The 18740-nt window shown below is 38.0% G+C and overlaps 1 protein-coding gene across 20 annotated transcripts in view; it reads left to right on the top strand.

The window, feature by feature from the left end:
• The window catches only part of LOC110354175 (uncharacterized), a 130284-nt gene that overhangs the window by 22673 nt on the left and 88871 nt on the right, over positions 1-18740 (top strand). For 17 of the 20 annotated variants that reach the window (XR_011809245.1, XR_011809252.1, XR_011809248.1 and 14 more), the window contains one exon: positions 24-3312. The exons of 1 other annotated variant lie outside the window; for it this stretch is intronic. The gene's annotated coding sequence lies outside the window, so the exon portion shown is untranslated. Of the gene's footprint in view, positions 1-23; positions 3313-18740 lie in introns of those variants that run through there. 2 more of the 20 variants (XR_011809250.1, XR_011809241.1) reach the window with 2 other exon arrangements.

Genomic DNA, 18740 nt, shown 5'->3' with positions numbered 1-18740 from the left:
TCAGTCACCCTTTTATTTCCTAGGAGGAAGGCTCAACAGTATTTCTCCTCTGGGCAGCAGCATGGGTACCAGAAGATGTCATCCAGCTGCAGTAGGAAACCTCCTGTGCCATCTTGGCAGGGGTGTAGTCATCAGGAGGTGCATCACAGCTGCCTTTGAGGAAGAGGTGGAACAGCCTGTGCCTTCCAGGATACAGTGCAGAGCTGCGACATAGTAAGTAGAAGCTGTTCTGACAGGCGTGCCTCGCCGTGAGCCCGAAGAAGCGCAGCTGATGGTCATGATGTGATGTTGTCTCTCACGGCGTGCTGACGGTGAAGCCAGCGCTTGCCTAGTTGGTACTGCAGCATAAGGAATCTGGTTCAGCTTCCTGCACAGCAAAAATCAGCTCCATGAAGATGGTCCTCTGGGAGGTGGTTGTCAGCTGTAGCTTGCAGGAATGGGAGGAGGGCAGCACCGTTAGCTGGCAGTGGTGTGACACAGGCAAAAGCACCCAGGCCTTTTTCACCATTTCTTGGACCCAGGAGGCAACCTTCTCTGTGTCTAGGTAGGACTGGGTGCAGAGGGTGCTTAGGAGATGCGAGGCCTGATTCTTCCCCAGGTTGTCATTGGGATGGTGGAGGATGCACTTCACGTCCCCCAGCATCCTCTCCCTGGAGCACTCGCACTTCTGTTCTACACGGACGCCGGAGTGCCTCTTTGGCCGCTGCCCTGTGGGGTCCAAGTCAAGGAGGAAGGAGAACCCGGGAGGTGGATCCAGGAACACGTGCAGGCTGTAGAATAAGCAACCCTTCTGGACATTCCAGCCAGTGTAGGTGTCATTCATCCCCATGTCTAGGTGCAGCTGTGGCATGAAAATATTCTTGGAAAGCATTCGGCAGATGCAGAGGAGGTCTCCTACTAGCTCCTTGCACACGATGGTCACTTCCTGCATGGGCCCAGGGGTGAGCTTTTCCAAAGGCCTGAAAGCACGCCGTGCACCACTGCGGTCTTTTAGCTCATTGTCCTCTTCCCCCTCCTCCTCACTGCTGGAGCTGATCTCCTTTCTGCTTCTGGCAGGCTTTGTCTTCCTTCGCCTGGCCAGCCAGCAGAGCCCACAGAACAGGACAAGGGCTCCAACAATGGCCCAGATATGCCACTGCTGGAACACAGTGGAGAGCGTGGCTTCCTCAACAACCACCTTGTTCTCCATCTCGTCTTGCAGCCGAGCCATCTCCTGTCTCAGCTGCTCCTCACGCTTCCATATCTGCTCAAGCGTGGACATGTCAGCCTGTTCGTTGACATGCCCCACGTACTGGCTTCCCAGCACAGTCAGGACAAAGGCAATCCACTCAGCCACGGCCTGGAGGAGGGGGGAGAGAAAGGGGGTTAGTGGGCCTGTCTGGGAGGGAGCTGGCTGCTGGGGGAGCGGGGCTGGTAAGAGGGCTGGTCTTGGAGTGGGCAAAAGCAGGGCTTGTGAGCACTGTGTGGCTGGGTGTCAGCAGGCTTGAAGGGGACACAGGCCCCGGGTAGAGACTCCCCGAGAGTCCCTTCATCCTTGCTCCCAGCCCCAGTGGCCGCACCGGGCCCTGCCCGCAGTGTGGCCCGGAGTGTCTGGACCCCAGGTGCAGGCTCAGAACCCCCCCCCACCCCAGATGCGTGCTGCGGCCCTTGCCCAGCCCAGCCTTCCCCCACACACCATATTCACAGATTGCCCAAGTCCAAATGAAACGGACTGCCTGGTGCTCGCTCCCTTAAGGACAGGTCTCCATTGTGACTTGTCCTCTGATGTGTGTGTGACAGGCGTCAGAGCCATGTCATAGACATACCACCGCCCAGCTGACACACGGCTGCCTTGGGCACCAAGGCCCCGGCACCCCCAACCTACAAACCCAAGAGCAGTGAGCTCCTAGGGGCAGACATTCCCTCCGAACTTTCTTTTAATGGACATTCTAGGTGAGTGTCCATTACTTACACAGTGTGGTAAATTTTTCTGAACCCGGTGGCCCTAATCCACGTTGCCTTTACGCCAGTAGCTTTTGGGGGCCATAAAACAGAGGCTGTTCTTGCTTCTCATGAAAGTTGCCCCGGGAGCAGCGAGCACCTTGCAGTGACCCTGGCCTGGAGGGATTCACCACTGTAACAGATCAGGCAACGTTTGTCTTATACTTGTACCTCGTGTGATCTCTTCAGGTCATACAGCTTTGGAGGTGTGGGTGGAAAGCAGTGCTTTTGCACATGAGCAGTCTGTCAGCAGCCAGAGCACTACCTCCTGAAAAATTGAATCTCCAGTCATAAAATTAAGATATTTTAATTGGAATACAGTAACACAGCATGATCTGTAGGTCTTTCTGTGTTTCTTAATGTGATGATCCTCCATCTGAAAGCAGCTCCTTGGGGAGAAGCAGCAATAGCAAGGGATGAAACTGATGATTGTAACAGTGTCCTTTGAAGCAAGTTTGCAAGTACCAGGGCGTCCGAGTGAGCTCTCCAGAAGGCCAGAGAAAGAAATATAAGAAACGGTGATGCTAAAGTACTATGCATAAGTCTAATCTTTGCTAACCTACTTGCAAGTATAAGGTTATTTTATGTCCACTCCTATGTCCAAGAAGAAACTCAGCCTTTGGCACTTCTTCCCAGAAAGCCAGTAGGAACCCTGCTGGTTTACTGGGATTGTCCCTTTTACAGCAGGATCAGAAGCTGGCTTTACAGCATGTTTTCTCTGAGGTGACCCAGAGTGTTCGTATTTTCCTGAAACTTTCCATCTGTGTTACATACACAGTGCGTCCTTCCTTCCTCAATTGAACACATCTGGACTGTACTTTTAAAGCCCTTGTGTAAAGTCTACTACTCAAACAGTGTAAATCTTGATATGATCAGTCAAACAAATATTTTTTAAAAGCTTTTCTGTATAATGTGACCTAGGGAAGTGCATTAGCCAAGTAAATAACCGTTTGTTGGTGGTGGTGTGTTTTATTTTTGTTGTTGTTATTTTGTTTGTTTGTTTTCCCATTAACGACTGATTTCTCTGTAAATCTGTGATTTCTCTGATTTCTCTGACCTACAGTACTGCTTTCTGGGAATAAAGTAGTACTGATGAAGAGAAGAGAATCTAAAAGAAATATGTAATTTTTTCATTCCAAAAAATGTAAAACAAAACCAGAGCACTGAGGTGTCTCTGTTTTTATATCCTTTAGATTGACATGCCTTTGATGCTTTGTCTTCCTTTATCTCCAGGTCAGAGGTATCATGCTGTACATTATAACTGCAACACTGTTTTCATTTTTCTCAACATCTATGCGTAAGCTATGCCTTTAAAAAGACATATTCATCTTGTGGCTGCCTGCTCTGTGGCTTCTTATATAATTTGATGTATATTTATTTATGTCTTTCCATTGCAAAGAATGACAGTTTTTACCAAAAGAAAACAAGGCATTCATTCTCATTTGTTTAGGGTTCCAAGATGTATCTTTGCAAATAATTTGTCTCCACAGCTTGCTTGAAGACTGAGAATAGGAAATATAGATCTTAGATATAGATCTTAGATAAAGAATATGGCAAAGCATGTAGCACTGGAGATAATCTTTTATAATCAAGGTTGGCCCATGATAGACTGTGCCTGTAGTTTTTATACAATTATGCTTTTCTGATGTGCAGAGGTAAGTATGCAACCATTGTAAATTAATATTCAGCAGATTTGTTAGCATGCAGACCTTTGCAAGATAATCAAAAGAGCACTTAAAAAGTATTGTAATAATAAATTTCTTACAACAGATGTTCCTTAGCAGATTTTATCTATGTCATTTCAGTGATAAATTCTTCTGACTTCTTAACCTTTAACTACAGTTACACATTTACCTTTGGTTGTGAGAAATAAAAAGAACTGATAAGAATTTTCTAAAATTGATTTATCTGGAGGTCACTGAGTCTATGACAATGAAGAAAACAAAACAACAACAACAAAAAGCCCCTAATATTTACCATGAGGTTAGAAATTATGTAAAAACAGTAAAATGATTAGATCCTATAATGGGAATTCTCCAAGTTCTTAAAGTTCTTGCAAGTTATTAAGCCAAAAGTCTAAATCTAATCTTCCTAAGACATGTTATCCTCTGTTCACTCTTTATTCAGAGATGATTTTAGTCTAGAAGACAGATTAAATGTGAGATTCACATCACATATTCTTTATTTTCTAAAATTAAGGTATATGCATCAAAACACTCATCAAGGCTGTCTTTATAATTAATATAGAAAAAACTATTCTAAATGAAAACTTATTTTATATGCCTTAAATAGCTGTCTTAAAATGGAGTGAACCATATATAAAGTTGCTTAACTGTCATGTTTATTGTGGCTTAGTAGTGACAGAACCACAGGGTCAGTTTTGGCATTAATTTCTAGCTGCAGGCTTTGTCCACAAAAAGATTTTTTCCATTTGCTTGGATTCTAACTCTGTGTTCCAAGCAGTTTCTGCCCAGGGGTATCCTTGTCAGCTAAGCTTAGACCTACCTAGATCTTTGAAGATATGAGAATTGCATACCTAAATGCTATTGAGAAAGTATTGTTCTACTTGTGCCTTTGCAAAGTATAACTTGTAATAGTATTTATTTCCTTCTTCCCACCTGAAACTGAAGTTTGTTAGAGACATAAATAGAGACTGTTAATTTTTACTAGAAAATTAAACAATGTCAAGGAATATTTTAGCCCTGATGTCAAGTGATATTGTCTGGTTTTGATCTTAAGATTAATCTCTTCCTCACAAACACAGTGGCAAAGTGCCTGTTGGAAGAGGTCCTTGGTTTCTGTTAATATCCAACCTTTGCTGAGAATTACTTGAGAGATGGCTATGTGGCTCTGTCCAGTCTAGAAGTGAATCAAACAGCAAGGAAAATCACATGTTCATGTCAATAACACTCACTTTCATTTTTTTTATTTTACTAATATAGTTGTGGAGATAGAGGAGACAGATTCTTTAATAAGAGTAGCTAGATTTTACTTGTCTTGGCATGTAGAGCTCTGTGAACCTCTTATCTGTAAAGTAAAATTCTGTAAAATAGAAACATTACCTAAATGATATAGATATTTATGAAACTATTTCTTCAGTCTTTACTGTGGCCCCAGGAACATAGCTTATAGTGTTCTGCAGTCTGTAGAATTTTCTACTATACAATGTGAAAAGCATCTGTAAAATGGGAAAAATAAGCAGAAAAGCATACGGTGTCACTGCTTCCATTTCTTCAGGATGGTGATGCACTAATGATGGAGATAGAGAAGACAGTAGAAAAACAAGTAGGAAACTGTAGTATTTTCTAGGCCTGCACACTTCTTTAACTTATAAGATCCTCAGAGTGAAGGAGAGCTGGACTACAGCCATTATAGAGTGCTTTCAGTGATGATGCTAGAAGGATATACAGCTGCCAAGCCATTATTGAAATTATCTAGATTCTGCATACCAAACTGAGTTGAGCTAATGTGTACTGTGTATACCTTTTAGTCTTTGCTCTTTCCACTAAATGTATACATCAGCAAACTTAGGGCTGGGAGATAGGTTAATTAGATGCTTTTCTTTGGGGGGGGGGGGAAATAAAAAATAAAGGTCATTTGAAACTGTGGTGGATATTGTTAAAGACACTAGAAGAAAATGCATATGAAGGGAAGTGCAGTAGGGACAAGTTCATATCTTTTCCTTCCTCAGGAGATATTTAAGAAAGCCAAGGCTGATAAGAATATGGGCATGTCTGAAGTTGTTTAGTGGCTCTTACTGGATTTTTCAATGTTTTACTCTGAATGAATCTGAAATGCAGTCAGAACTTGTTTGCAATCAAAACCAACAAGAAGTCCTGCCAACAGACTGAGCTGCTTCAAACAAACAGCACCAGTTTATAGGTTCATAAATATTGGGTGCAGTGCTTTGAAAACTGTATTGAGCATTCCCAAATGCCATGGTGGCAGCTGAGCAAAGATTAAAAGAGTAATGGGGGAAAAAAATCCAGCTGCCTGTGTTTGTGGGGAAGAACCTCTCAAGCAGCAAAAACAAAAGACAATCTAAGCATAGTTTATGCATAGTAGTTTGAAGAATATATACACTTTACCCCACACCTGATTTTCTTTTGTTCTGAGAGAATGAGGTGACTCATAATAATCAAACTCCGTAGAGCTCATAAAACAGAGGAGACAGGCTCCACATTAGAGTGTCAATAAGTATTTATCCCAAGAATTAATGCATTTTTCACAAGCTCAGTGCTTATTTTCTGTCTGGTTAATAACATAGACAATATGCCTTTGTTGGCTGTGTAGCAGAGCTGAAGAAAAGCAGTTTGTAAATGAAGGCACAATTCAAGGTAGGAGGAGTAGAGGAATGGTTGGACTGTGCCTATTGTGTAGTATTCCTTTAGCGGACTATACTTTTATGATACTTTTATGACTTCTGATGTCACTTCAGAGTGTTTTTTTGTTTTGTTTTGTTTGTTTGTTTTCTGGGTTGATATTTGAGATAGTGGATTTGGATATCAGAAACCTAGGAAGAGCCTTCTTTCTGTATCATGATCATGCTGAATTATAGATATCTGGCTACTTCTGTATCTAACAGCTTTCATATCATAATTTTTGGAGGTAGAAATTTTACAAGTTCATCTAAGAAAAGCTTAGAACCTGGAGAGGATTTATTCTTGGTTGCTGTGAAGTAACTACAACTCCATGCGATAATTTTCACTGGTTTTATTTTCTGTGATTCGCTGTAGTTTACATTCTCAATATAAATGCATTTTTCTTCAGTGAAACACTTTGCTGGTCACATTTAAAATGGAAGAAGGGAAGGAACAGAGGATTATCATAAACTGAGGATGTAAAGTCTTTGGGATGTAGTTTGTTTGGAGTAAGGTTAATTTTAAGATGAGGTGTGTATTGGCTTGTAATAGATGGTTGAGCTCAGGTTGGAGTGAAAGAATTTAGTTGAATTTGGATGAGTTTTCCTAATTAATTTGCAGTATGTGTATATTAATTATTTTTTATTTATTTTATTTGCATAGTAATAAAGCATTCCCAAATTTCATAGCCATTCTGGAACTAAGAGGTAGACTTCAGACCTTGGCTTTCAGTTAAATTCCTATCAATTCTCAAATCTGAATAACCTCATATCTTAAGTCTGTACTTGCAAATAGTTGTTTCTTTAGTAGGTACATTTTCTTAAAATTACATTTAGAAGGGGCGATGTATACATTTGTCAACATGTATGGTACTCTTCTACTTGCGTCATTTGTTTTTAGGGTAATCAACGTAGTATCCTGACACACTGGTAATGGTGATCAAATGGGTTTAGCAACAGAGTGTCTGAGGAAGTGCGAGTTAGAAGCTGCTGTTTTGCAGAGACAATGGAAGTTGCTCTCTGAATTACTTCCCCTGTTATTTCTCCAGTCTGGTGAGATTCGTGAGTGTCATAAAATGAACTGTGCTACACTGAGACTGCCTTCTCACTGCGGCTGTTCAGTATGAATAAAGGAAAGTGACTGATTCTGTGTAACTCACAAGCAATTATAGCAGTGAAGGTGAGAGTGGGACTGTAAATAATCGAAGTAAATGAGAAGGCAGAATGCTCTCGAGCTTTTCTCACCTAACAACACAAAAGTGAAGGGCAAGGGTAAAGCAGTTTGCACTAGTTGAGGAAACTTATTAACTTATTCATTGAGAAGAAAAAGCAAGTGAAAGGGCACCTTCCACATCAGTATTTGAAGGAGGTTGTAATAGCATTTTTAATGAGGATGAGGCATAGGCAGAAAGAAGGGTTCATCTTTCTAGAGGAATGATCACACAGGATTGCCTGGCTCATCACATAGCGCAACAACAGTCTGTCAGGCAGGAGGTAGACTTGTGTGACTCCTTTCAGAGATGCAGACACTGGAGCCAGGCATAGCTCTTTGTCAATACATTGCATGTCACTCCCTCCCTTTAACGAGTTGATCTTAGCAGGAGAGGAGATAATGTTTGTCCATCTAGGGCATCTAGTAGGACTGCTATTTTGGGCAACATTTAGAGCCTAACCTGGGTCAGGCAGTTGTGTCCTAATCCAGCCTGTCAGCTCTAATGTGGTCCTGTCAATGTCTTCCAGTGTGATACAAGAGAGCCTTGGCATCCTATTTGAGCTCCAAGCTGTCTGTAAAATGTGGACAATATAGTTTACTGTATAGTCAACCATTCCTGTTGTTAAAATATTACCTAAATATTATTAATGGCTATATATGTAGCAAAAGAATTAATTAAAATGATCTCCTGAAAATACCAGCTCCCATTCTGGTAGTGGCTTCAAATCTCACTATTGTGAATCTGTGTTTGAAAATCTTTTTTTGTATTCTTGTGTGTCAGATTTGAGCAAGGGTCAGACTTTGGCTCAGAAGCTCAGTATTGCCACATGCATAAACAAGAAAGGATGTTAGGAGAAGGGTAGAATGGGAGAATACAACTTGAGAAGATAGCTATCAATACATCACATCATATTCAGAGTTCAGAGTTTACTAAGCTGTAGCAGCTCACTCACTAGTGGACTTTGAGGCAGTTACAGACATCTCAAAACAAAACAATAACAAAACCACCATACTGCTTAATGAGTGTTTTCAAGGAAAAAAAAAAAATCACATTGATCTGTGATAAATTTGCTGTGGCCTGTAACAAATTCTGAAATGTGGCAATAACCTGCTGCAGAGCTGGCCCCTTATTTAAAGGTTCTGGTCTTCTGCAGACAGTCCTGCAAATGATGGACTAGAATGTGAAATAATTGCGGGGGTGAACATTATGGAAGTAATGTACTTAAAATGAAATTTCTTCCAAACATAAAATAGTTAAGGTTTTCCCTGAAGTACAAATATTTTCATCTCTTTATCGTTTTCTTCCCATCTGATTTAATTATTCAGAATTAAATTATTTATTCAAAAGCCCAATTCTTAAATATTTTGTTAAGACTAGATACCTGGCTTCAGTAGTATTGTGTGAAGAAGAACTCAGCTGGTTAATTAAATGCATTATTAAGAAGTGTCCAGGGAATCTTTTGGATTGGCAAAATCAAAATAATCAAAAAAAAAAAGAATAGGACAAAGTAAAGAAACTGACTCCTAATAGGAACAATACGGGCCAAAAATATCTAATTATTTTTGAAGATAGAAAATTATGAGATAGATTATAGGGTGTGGGTACTTAGGATCTGAAGGAATGGACTTGGAGTATGAGGATATGACTTCCGATTCACTGTTTCTGTACAGTTATTATGCTGCTTCAACTTTAAATGTTTGAGCTGAAAACAGAAGAACAGCAGGAACATCTGTGGCCTCTCAACACGGCACCTGTGTTTAAACCATTAAACCACCTGTTTAAAAAGGTGTAACTAATACTATCCTAACTCATTACAGATAAAAATCTGGCTGTAGGTGCCACATTGGATTAATGAAAATAAATTAAATAAAGAAATAAAATAAATAGTTAAATAAATATCGATAAAATAAAAAGGTATTCATTTTGGAAACTTTAACCTGCGAAGACCTCAGTGCAAGTAGTTTCCTGGCAACGAAGAATGTTCTTATATAGAGCAGCTAACACTGAGTGAGGATGCCAGATCTGGGCCAAAATCAATTAAAATCAGAGAAAGTAACAGTTGACTTTGTTATAAGAAAAATAACTTTTTTCTTATTTCTTCCTACTCCAGAAGAAAACCTGCTACTAGGAAATTAGTAGATATTTACCAGCCTTCTGCCTGAATTTCATTTGTTCGTTTCTCTCCCTACTTGAAGTTGAAGGCTTTCCTTTCAGAAAATAGTTCATAGGCTTGCATTTACTGAAAAAGAAAAAAAAAAGAGAAAAAAAAGAAAAAGAAAAGAAAAGGGAGAAATAGAAGCTTTTCAACTTAGTTGCCTAATGAGTAAATGCATTGAACAGAAATTCTCTTTTGTCTTTCTACTTCTTTTGAGTTCTCTGTTTTTGAGTCGAAAACGAAACAAAGCAAAACAAAAACAAAAGAAAACACCCCACCAACATTTTTTGGCTGTGATCATAAAGATATGACTTTCTGGCCATGACAGGAATTGTTCGTGAGTGCTGAAAACCATCATACAGACATTTGACTTCATGGAATACTGTCTCATAAAGACATCTAAACTGTAGTACAAAACTCACTGAATCAAAGGTTCACTCTTGCTCTTTGCCTGAGTTTTAAGACATTGTTTTGGTTTAAAACTTTAGCACAAAACTCCTAACACCCTTTAGAAAAGTTAAAGCATCACTACACATTTTAAATATCTGTGTAATTTCTTCTTTTCAAGTACCCTGTGGTAAAACACCTGCTCTTACTGAAATACCATCAATTTTATTTATTTATTTATTTATCTATATATCTATCTATTTATTTATTTATTTTCCCCCAGCTAACCTTATGCAACAACCAAGTATCTAACAAATAAGGTGGTTGTTTCAGGTGACATGAATGAATTAAACCTTTTGCATTCTACCTGCATGTCTGTCATTACGTTAGGCTTTTCACCGGTAGTTCACACATCACAGAAGGAGATTTGCTCAATTTGCCTTCCATGTAAGCTTACAGTTTACAGATAAAGTACAGGTCAGGAATCATGGCCATTTATAATTTCCTGTACACCTTAAGGAAAGATAATTCAACATTGCTAAAGAGTGTTGGTTATGCAGTGAACTTTCCAGCTTGCATTGAGTCAGATTAGCCTATACAGTTTCACTAGATTTAAATCTGTGTTTCTTGCATAATGAAAAAAAAAATTGCTCAATGAAATAATCCAGTGGTGTATCCATATATAAAAGTCCATGACCAAGTTCATATCTTATTTAATTCCACTGACATTTTTAGACTCACACCGTGGATGAATTTTTCTTGTTCAGTGTACCCTGTCACTATTTTCCATATTAATATTAATGGAATTGCCATAGTATCTTGGTTTTTCTTCTAGCATTATAACTGTGCACTCGATAAATAAAATATAGCATTAACAAGATAAATAACTGAGATTGGCATGTGTATGTATCCAGTGTACACAGAAAATGTTGGAATTTCATTATAACTGCTTGGGGAAAAATTTATAATATCTAAATAAGTAAAGTCAGATTTTAATTCTCTAATTGAGTTCCTGGCTTCTTTCATAATTTTTATTTATTTATTTATTTTTAAGTTTTAATCCTTACTAAAGTACAAACTTAAATCTACAGATTTGAAGAAATTTAGAATACAAAATGGAAAGTCATGATTGCATTCATATATTAACCAATATATATGTTATAAATGTTATATGTTATATGTTACATTATATATGTTATATATGTTATATGAATATTATAATATGTAATTATAATATTCATATATAATATTATATATTACATATTATAATTACATATATTTTATATATATATATATATATATATATATATATATATATATATATATATATATATATATATATAATTATTATTGTTTGTTTATTTATTTATTTATTTATTTCTGGGGACAAAACATGAAGAGTTACCAGAGTGGTATTGATTTTTCTGTCTTTGACTTTAAACCAGTCTTCTGCTTTCTTGAAGTTAAGTACGCAGTTTTGGCAAAACTGTGACACTTGCAATGTGAGCTCTGCCAAGTAGAGTCTTTTATAGCTCAAGAGGGTGTGGAGAACAGGAAGGAAAGTACCCAGTGTAGCATCTTGTCTTTGCCTCATCTCAAGGATTAGGGGTGAGCAATATGCTCAGCCCTGCCTTTTTTGAATCATTACCCATGCTGATAACATTTTATACTCATTGCACAGGAGTAAATGGAAGGCAATGAATAATCTGGCCAGTTTCCTATAGGCTTTCCATCAATACTGGAGTCAGATGGACTAGACAGACCATACCTGTCTAATGGGAATTGTTCTTCCATGCCTGCACTATCATACTTGCCATTTCCATTCATAAGCTGGATAATGGCCTCTGTCTCTATTACTCTCCATTTCCTCCTAAACCATTTTTGAACCTTCATTTCTCAGGCCCACATGAACCAGTTTAGTTGCAGTAGTATACTAGTAGCTGACAGCTACTTGATCCAAAAGTCTCTGCCAGTATGGCCTATTACTGACACAAATTACACTGTATTAGTGAAATATATTTATTAGCTTGGAAGCCCTATTATGGCACACGTTTTAATACTTGTTTGTTTTATTTTTCTTCTGTGGAATTGATAAAAAGGCTAGCAAAAGACTGAGGTAGCTTATGACCATAGGGAAGCTAATGCCATTTTTTGAATTGAGAAACACAAATGCTTTTATGTAGCCTTATTCATTACACCATCTTCCTTATGAAAAAGCTGTAAGAGTGCAGAATGATTTATCATGGAGAAACCGGTGTACTGTCATCTTTCTCCCAAGAGGATTCTGACGTGGTTTGTGCAATAATGCATTCAAAATCAAACTAACAGTATTTATTTTCTGGTATCTCATCTGATAATTGAATGAATAACCATCACATGAACAAAGGGCAATCTGCATGCTTTATAGGCAACTAGGTTTCAGGCAGTTGTGAAATAATGAAAAGTAACACTTAATAAGAATGCCAGATGAATATGTCAAGCTAAAGTTTTTGAACAATGCATGAGAAGGAAAAAGTAAACTCTAGATTGCGCATTACTTCCTACAGTAAAGTTGAATACTGTTTGTTTAGTAGTGATTCATGAGACCCTAGAGTTGTGTACACCCGAGATGTGATGCTTACACAGAGTTTCTGTTCTCCAATTAAATGTGGCATCAGTATTTTCTCCTTCAATCTTTTATCTGTTTTTATGTGCCTGATTTTTTCCCCATTTGCTTGCAAATGATGCTCACCCTTTGTGTCATATGTCATACTGTGGGCTCTTGTTTTACTTACTGCATGAAATAATATACAGACTCCATTTGTATCAAACTGCTCTTTTTTCCAAGACAAATACTAAAATAGCTACCCCTAACTACATGTTCTTTTATTATTATTATCATTATTATTATTATTATTATTATTATTATTATTATTATTATTATTATTATTATTATTATTATTACTTTTTTTTTTTAATTTTAAAAGTGATCTTATTTCTGATTGTGCAGTATCCCTTTCAATATGTTGTCCTTTCCTCTGTTCTTCATGCAGAGTACTACACTGCTCTTTCCCGTTCTTTCCTCCATTGCAACTTCTAAAAATAATCATCCATAAAAGTAGCTATTGAGCTTTATTGTTACTAGCACAGTGAAATTAATAGTGGTGAATATACTGTACCTCACTAAAAGGGTGCCTTAAATTGTTTGACGCATCTCCCAGGACAGTCAGGGAGTTCTGAGAAACCCCAGTGTTTCCTGTTACTCCTTCCACAGTAGTATGGGTCTGCATTGATTTTTCCAGTAGTCTGTGCCAAACAGGAACAATTTAGCTAGTAGGGAGGTAATAAAATAATCTTTACAAGCAATGAATATACTAATGTGGGTCAGAAACTGGATTTGTCTTTGAGTGTGAGAGAGGATCTAGTAGTTCACTACATTTCAGAATTTTTTAAAATAATTTCAGAATAATTCTAAAATTCTGTTTTTTGTTTTTGACACATCTTACTTTTATTTGGGACCACTGAAGGATTTAATTTTTCTATATCACTTGCTTTCATTTCAAGAAGGTAAAATGTATCATTTTAATAAACCAAATATTTCAGTTCAGCCTTTTCCTTTGCTTATATATGATTTTTCAATGATATACTACACAGCCTAATATAAATTAACAATGAAATCAACATGAAATGCTTTTAAGATTATCCAAATGAAATAATTTATCATTTCCAGAGTGATTTGAGAAAGCTGAGACGATTTTTTCAACTTCTTCCTTTTAAACATGTCATTGAAACAAGCCTGTTCTTATGAAATTTTCCAGGATGGTAGTTTTCTCAGTGAAATGAATTTCCTAGAAAATGGCTAAGATCAATGCTGGAGATGGGAAGCGTACATTGAAAAACAGCATGAATGACCTAGGCTCATATTGTCAGTGCTCCAGTGGCTGTGTGAATATCTCCTACGTTTCTTTTTATTGCCTTCCTGTCAAGAGTGCAATGCATCAAAATTGCCATCAAGTGAAGAGTTCATGTTTTGTTCCAGCTGTTTTTTTTTCTTTTTTGTTTTGTTTTGTTTTTCCCCGTTTTTTTTTTTTTTTTTTTTTTTTTTTTCCCGTTTGTGGAGGGTCGATGTGTCTAAAAATAATTACAGGACGTTCTAAAATGGAGACCAATAAGTGAATTACATTCAGGTGAACAATTAATTTTCTATGAAAATATGGACACAGGTACACCTTCAGACATTAACAAATAAGAGCAATATATCCTTCTGTTTGCTCAAGATATGGTTAAAGCTGCTTCTATTGACAGTGATAGCTGTGTTATTACAGGATGCTTGTGACTGCTCTTTATGAGCTCCTTGAGTTGTATTCATTCCTCTGCTGTCATAAAAGTATATTTATATAACAAAAAACTACACTGCCTGTGTCACTGTAATTGCCATGGTCAGATGCAGTGTAACATCCTGGCATTGAAAAGAGCTAGTAATTCTGTCAAAAACTTGAGAAGTCTCACTGTGAAGAAGGAACGGAGAATGGAATTTTGTGAATTTTCTTTTTAAATGTCAATAGAAGCTACTCTCTGAATTGCATGCCTAGAAAATTGTGTATCAAGCCTCACTGTAATAATAATAATAATAATAATAATGATAAAAGTATGTCAGGCATAACTATCTTCTCTAGATCTTACACTTTAGTAAGGCTTGCAAGTATCTAAGCCTTGTACCTGAGAAAACCAACCAGGCCTCATTCTAACATGTTTCAGAGGCTCACAAAGCAAAAACAAAACAAACCAAAACAAAAACAAACAAACAAACAAAAAAACACAGAGGAAAGTGTGTTCTGTCTAGACCTTTCTATTGGTTGTTGATCTCTGTGTAGTTCCTGGGTCAAGCCTTCTATGCATAGCTAATCTTGCTCTGGGTGTATCATTTACTGTGTTCCTTTCATGGACTCTTCCAAAGTGGTAAGTGGTACTTCTGTGTTTTGCTTTTGCTGTTGTTATTTTAACAAGCAACGCATTTTATGGGGCTTCCATTAAAAGGATGTATTTAATTTAATTAAATTTAATTGAATAACTGTATACCCAATTACAGTTACAGTTGTGTACAGATGTGGCTGAAAAAGCATGCTGTTATTGTGATTTATTATTAGTCATACGCTGTTGCAGTGCACTAAATAGCTGAACTTTTAAAGTAAATTGAAAAAAAAAAAAAAGTAATTCTAAAGTAATTCTTTTCAGGAAAGGGGGCTATTAAGAGACAAGGTATGCATGAAAGGCAGCTCTCCTACAAACGAATGTCCACTATTACTGACATGTTTTTTCCATCTGAACAGAAAATCCTTCTATAGCAGAAAGCCTTTACAGATCAATTTAGCTGTGGAAATGGCTAAGCAAAACCATGTTATCCCTCCTTAGTCTATATCAATCAGCCAATTACATAAAGTAGCTTGCATCAATGGTCTAGATGCCAAACATTCAGTTAAGGATCAGAGCTTCAGATGGAGTGTGCAGACATGATTGCATTTAATGCACTGAATATGCATCATTTTAGTTTGAAAGAAGGCTAGTTCAAATACCCGTAAGCACCCTGGACCATGCAGAAGAAGTAGAAAATAACTTTTTCTTCCATGAGACGTTTTCCAATAGTACTGCAGTCTCTGAGACCTATGAAGCCACCTACTGCTCAGGTTTTTATAGTGACCTTGTCCATGCTATTCTTACCCTGTCAAAGTCTTGGAACAAGTTTTAAAAAGTCTTATGTTTGTGAGTATTATTGGCTTACACAAGTAGCAAGACCATGAAGGGCCTGGTCCATACATCTGTAGTCTCTTTCAGCTGAAGGATGAACTCCATTAGAATACTTCTGAGGAACAAGGAATTATGTTCAAGTTATTTTTCCCCGGCTAGTTCATGCCCTGCTGAGTTAGGTGGAAGTGATTCATAGGTTGCTAGTGGTACATGACGGTAAAGTCAATTACACTGCTAAATGGTAAGATAAATGCAAAAAAGATGATGAAAGAATCAGTGGATTGCTTTTTAAGGGAGCACCTCTATACATTTTGCAAATGCTTCGTCAAACATCACAATGAATTGGCTACATATGAACAAGTTGCGATAAAAGGCAGCAGACACAGGAGATTGGCAGCATGCCTCACAAGAGCCTTCAGGTGTCTGAACTTCCATCATCACTTCCAAAGTCTCCATGCAGTGCTGTGACAGCTTATGGAAACCTTCCCATGTCTTCAGAACTGGCACGGCAGTACTGACTGATTGCAAAAAGAAGCCTTCCCTTAGCTTTATTGCTCAACAGTTGTATGTAGAACTAGCCCTTCAATGCTTTTGTAAAATATTCTAATATCTTAATATCTTTTTTCTTTTACAAAGTATCTATATGTTTAAGTTTCAAGTGTGCAAATACACTGATTTGACATGTACGGGCCTTTTGTTTTCTTCTAGGGTAATTCATTAATCAATTCAAGATTAATAATTAGCCTGGAGAACAGGCAACTCTTTCAGGACTCCAGTCAAACTTACTTTTTCTGATCAATATGAAATTCACAGCAGTCTTTTAAAAGTAAAAATTTTAAAACAATAATTGACAGAATAAACAATAATAGAAACAAAATTTTCTGCCTTTAGGACATTTTTTTTTTATTGAGCAAATGATCAAACTACTTACTAAGTTTATCAAGCAACTGCTTCTAAAACAGATCAGGCATTTTACTGCTAAAGCACAGATTTCCTTGGCCACGTAAAAAAAGTGTAAATGCAATAACATGAAGTAGTTCCACTGAAATGCCACTACTGATGTCAGATGGATGTCTTGGGGTTCAGATGAAGGTATACATTACAAAGAATTCTCTCCCTGTCTTGGAAGAAGTTAAAAAAATATCTGGTCATGTACCATTTTCTGCTGACCTCTCTTCACTCCATGTTTTTTCTTGTAGTGCTTGGCCTCTGATTTGGTAAAGAAATTTTGTCAAAGGGGCTGTTGTATGGGAAGTGTGCTTGAAGATATATATATTTTTTTTCCAGTTGCCAGTAGAATTTGCATTAATCTGACTAGTTCTTGACATCCTTGGGAAGTACCTATTGATGTTGGGCTGATGTTGTTGAAGCAAAGAGCCGCAGTGAGGTGGAAAGACCCAGGCTGGGCTGGACTGTTGCCAGAAACAATACAGCCATATTAAGGTGGCATTCTGTACAGATTAATTAGCTCTGTCGAGAAGCAAGTTCCACACTGTGCTAACACGGCTACCTTTGTTCCGCAACTTAAACTGACTCATTTAGTCCTGTCTTAGATACCTTTAGATAAGCATGGTATCTTTATCCTCAGAGTACGTCGAGGCCAAATGACTCATTCTATAGTTCTAATCATTTCTGGCAAGTTATGGTCAGTGTTAATCAGCAACATGAAGCAGATGCTCAGTGATGGTATCACCATGCTCTTCCTTGTATCCACCTGCTCAGAGGAAAACAGCTGACCTAAAGTCAGCTCCCATCTCTGTCATTACACATATGGAGCAGTGCTCTGAGCTGGTCGTTTCTCATCTAGAAGGTGTCCAACAGCAGAATAACTCTTTCTGTCTAAGGAAAGGTTAGTGAAGAGCAGGTTAAGTGCTAAACCACTAATTCAAAGGAGATCTCACTGGGCTTGATCCCTGATGACTGAAACACTGCAGGCTTGGGTATATACTTGTCAACTTGCATAATATATGGGGAATATTGATTCACTTTGTCCTTTCTTGAGTTTTCCTGTGTTGGTCTTTTTATTATTAGCAGTACTATTACAACCATTTAATATTTGGCTTCAGAACTAAGCTGATTTTGGACCCAAGCACTGTGGAAACCAAGGGGATGTAGGGGTTATGTTGTCTCTGGTGCTTACCTGGTGAAGCTTCTTAAGCATGTCTGGACATGTACCAAGTCTGTGCATACGATCTTAATGTGAAGACCAAATCTGCAACTCTGTGCCAGAAAAGACCAGTAATATCTGTGTAGGGGGGAAAGAGAGAGCACAAGACTTGGCCAGGCACAGTTAGACAGTGAATGCTGATGATAAAATGATAACTGCTAATTGGGTGTAATGAGATAAATGTCTGAGAAGATACCCTCACCAAACAAGTAAGTCAAGAGGCCAATCCTTGTTGGCAGGGAAGTTCTGAGTGTATTAGTACTCATGTAAAACAGCCGTAGGGAAATGAATCATACAGCTGAAGGTTGCTTGAAAACCTTCTGTCACTGGGTGTGCTACTCTGAAGAAGCTTTGTGTGCAGCACACTGAGCTAAATTAATTTCAAGTTATTAAAGTGAGAGGAATTTTTTGAATAATCATCACTATATGATGACCTAGATGACAATGGGTAGGTTAAAAATAAGAAATGCATTTTTGCATTTCAGGGAAATGAGAGTAGCCTTCCTCTGGGAATCATGGAAAAATTGAATGTGAGGAAGAGAATATCCAGCTTTAGATCTGAACATCCTTTCCTCTTGCAACCCTGCACTGTCATTAACACTTTTACAAAGGGATGTGAAGTGGTATCATTCAGATTTTGTAAGGCTTGTGCACTAATTTCTCTGGTATATGCCCAGGTCAGCATAACAGAGATTCCAGTTCTGGTTTTAGAATTCTTTTTAATGTCCCCATTTTGGGGGAAAAGATGTCACA

Source organism: Anas platyrhynchos, chromosome 4 (genome assembly GCF_047663525.1).
Source record: "Anas platyrhynchos isolate ZD024472 breed Pekin duck chromosome 4, IASCAAS_PekinDuck_T2T, whole genome shotgun sequence".
Taxonomy (NCBI): Eukaryota; Metazoa; Chordata; class Aves; order Anseriformes; family Anatidae; genus Anas; species Anas platyrhynchos.
This window is presented reverse-complemented; position numbering and strand designations above follow the sequence as displayed.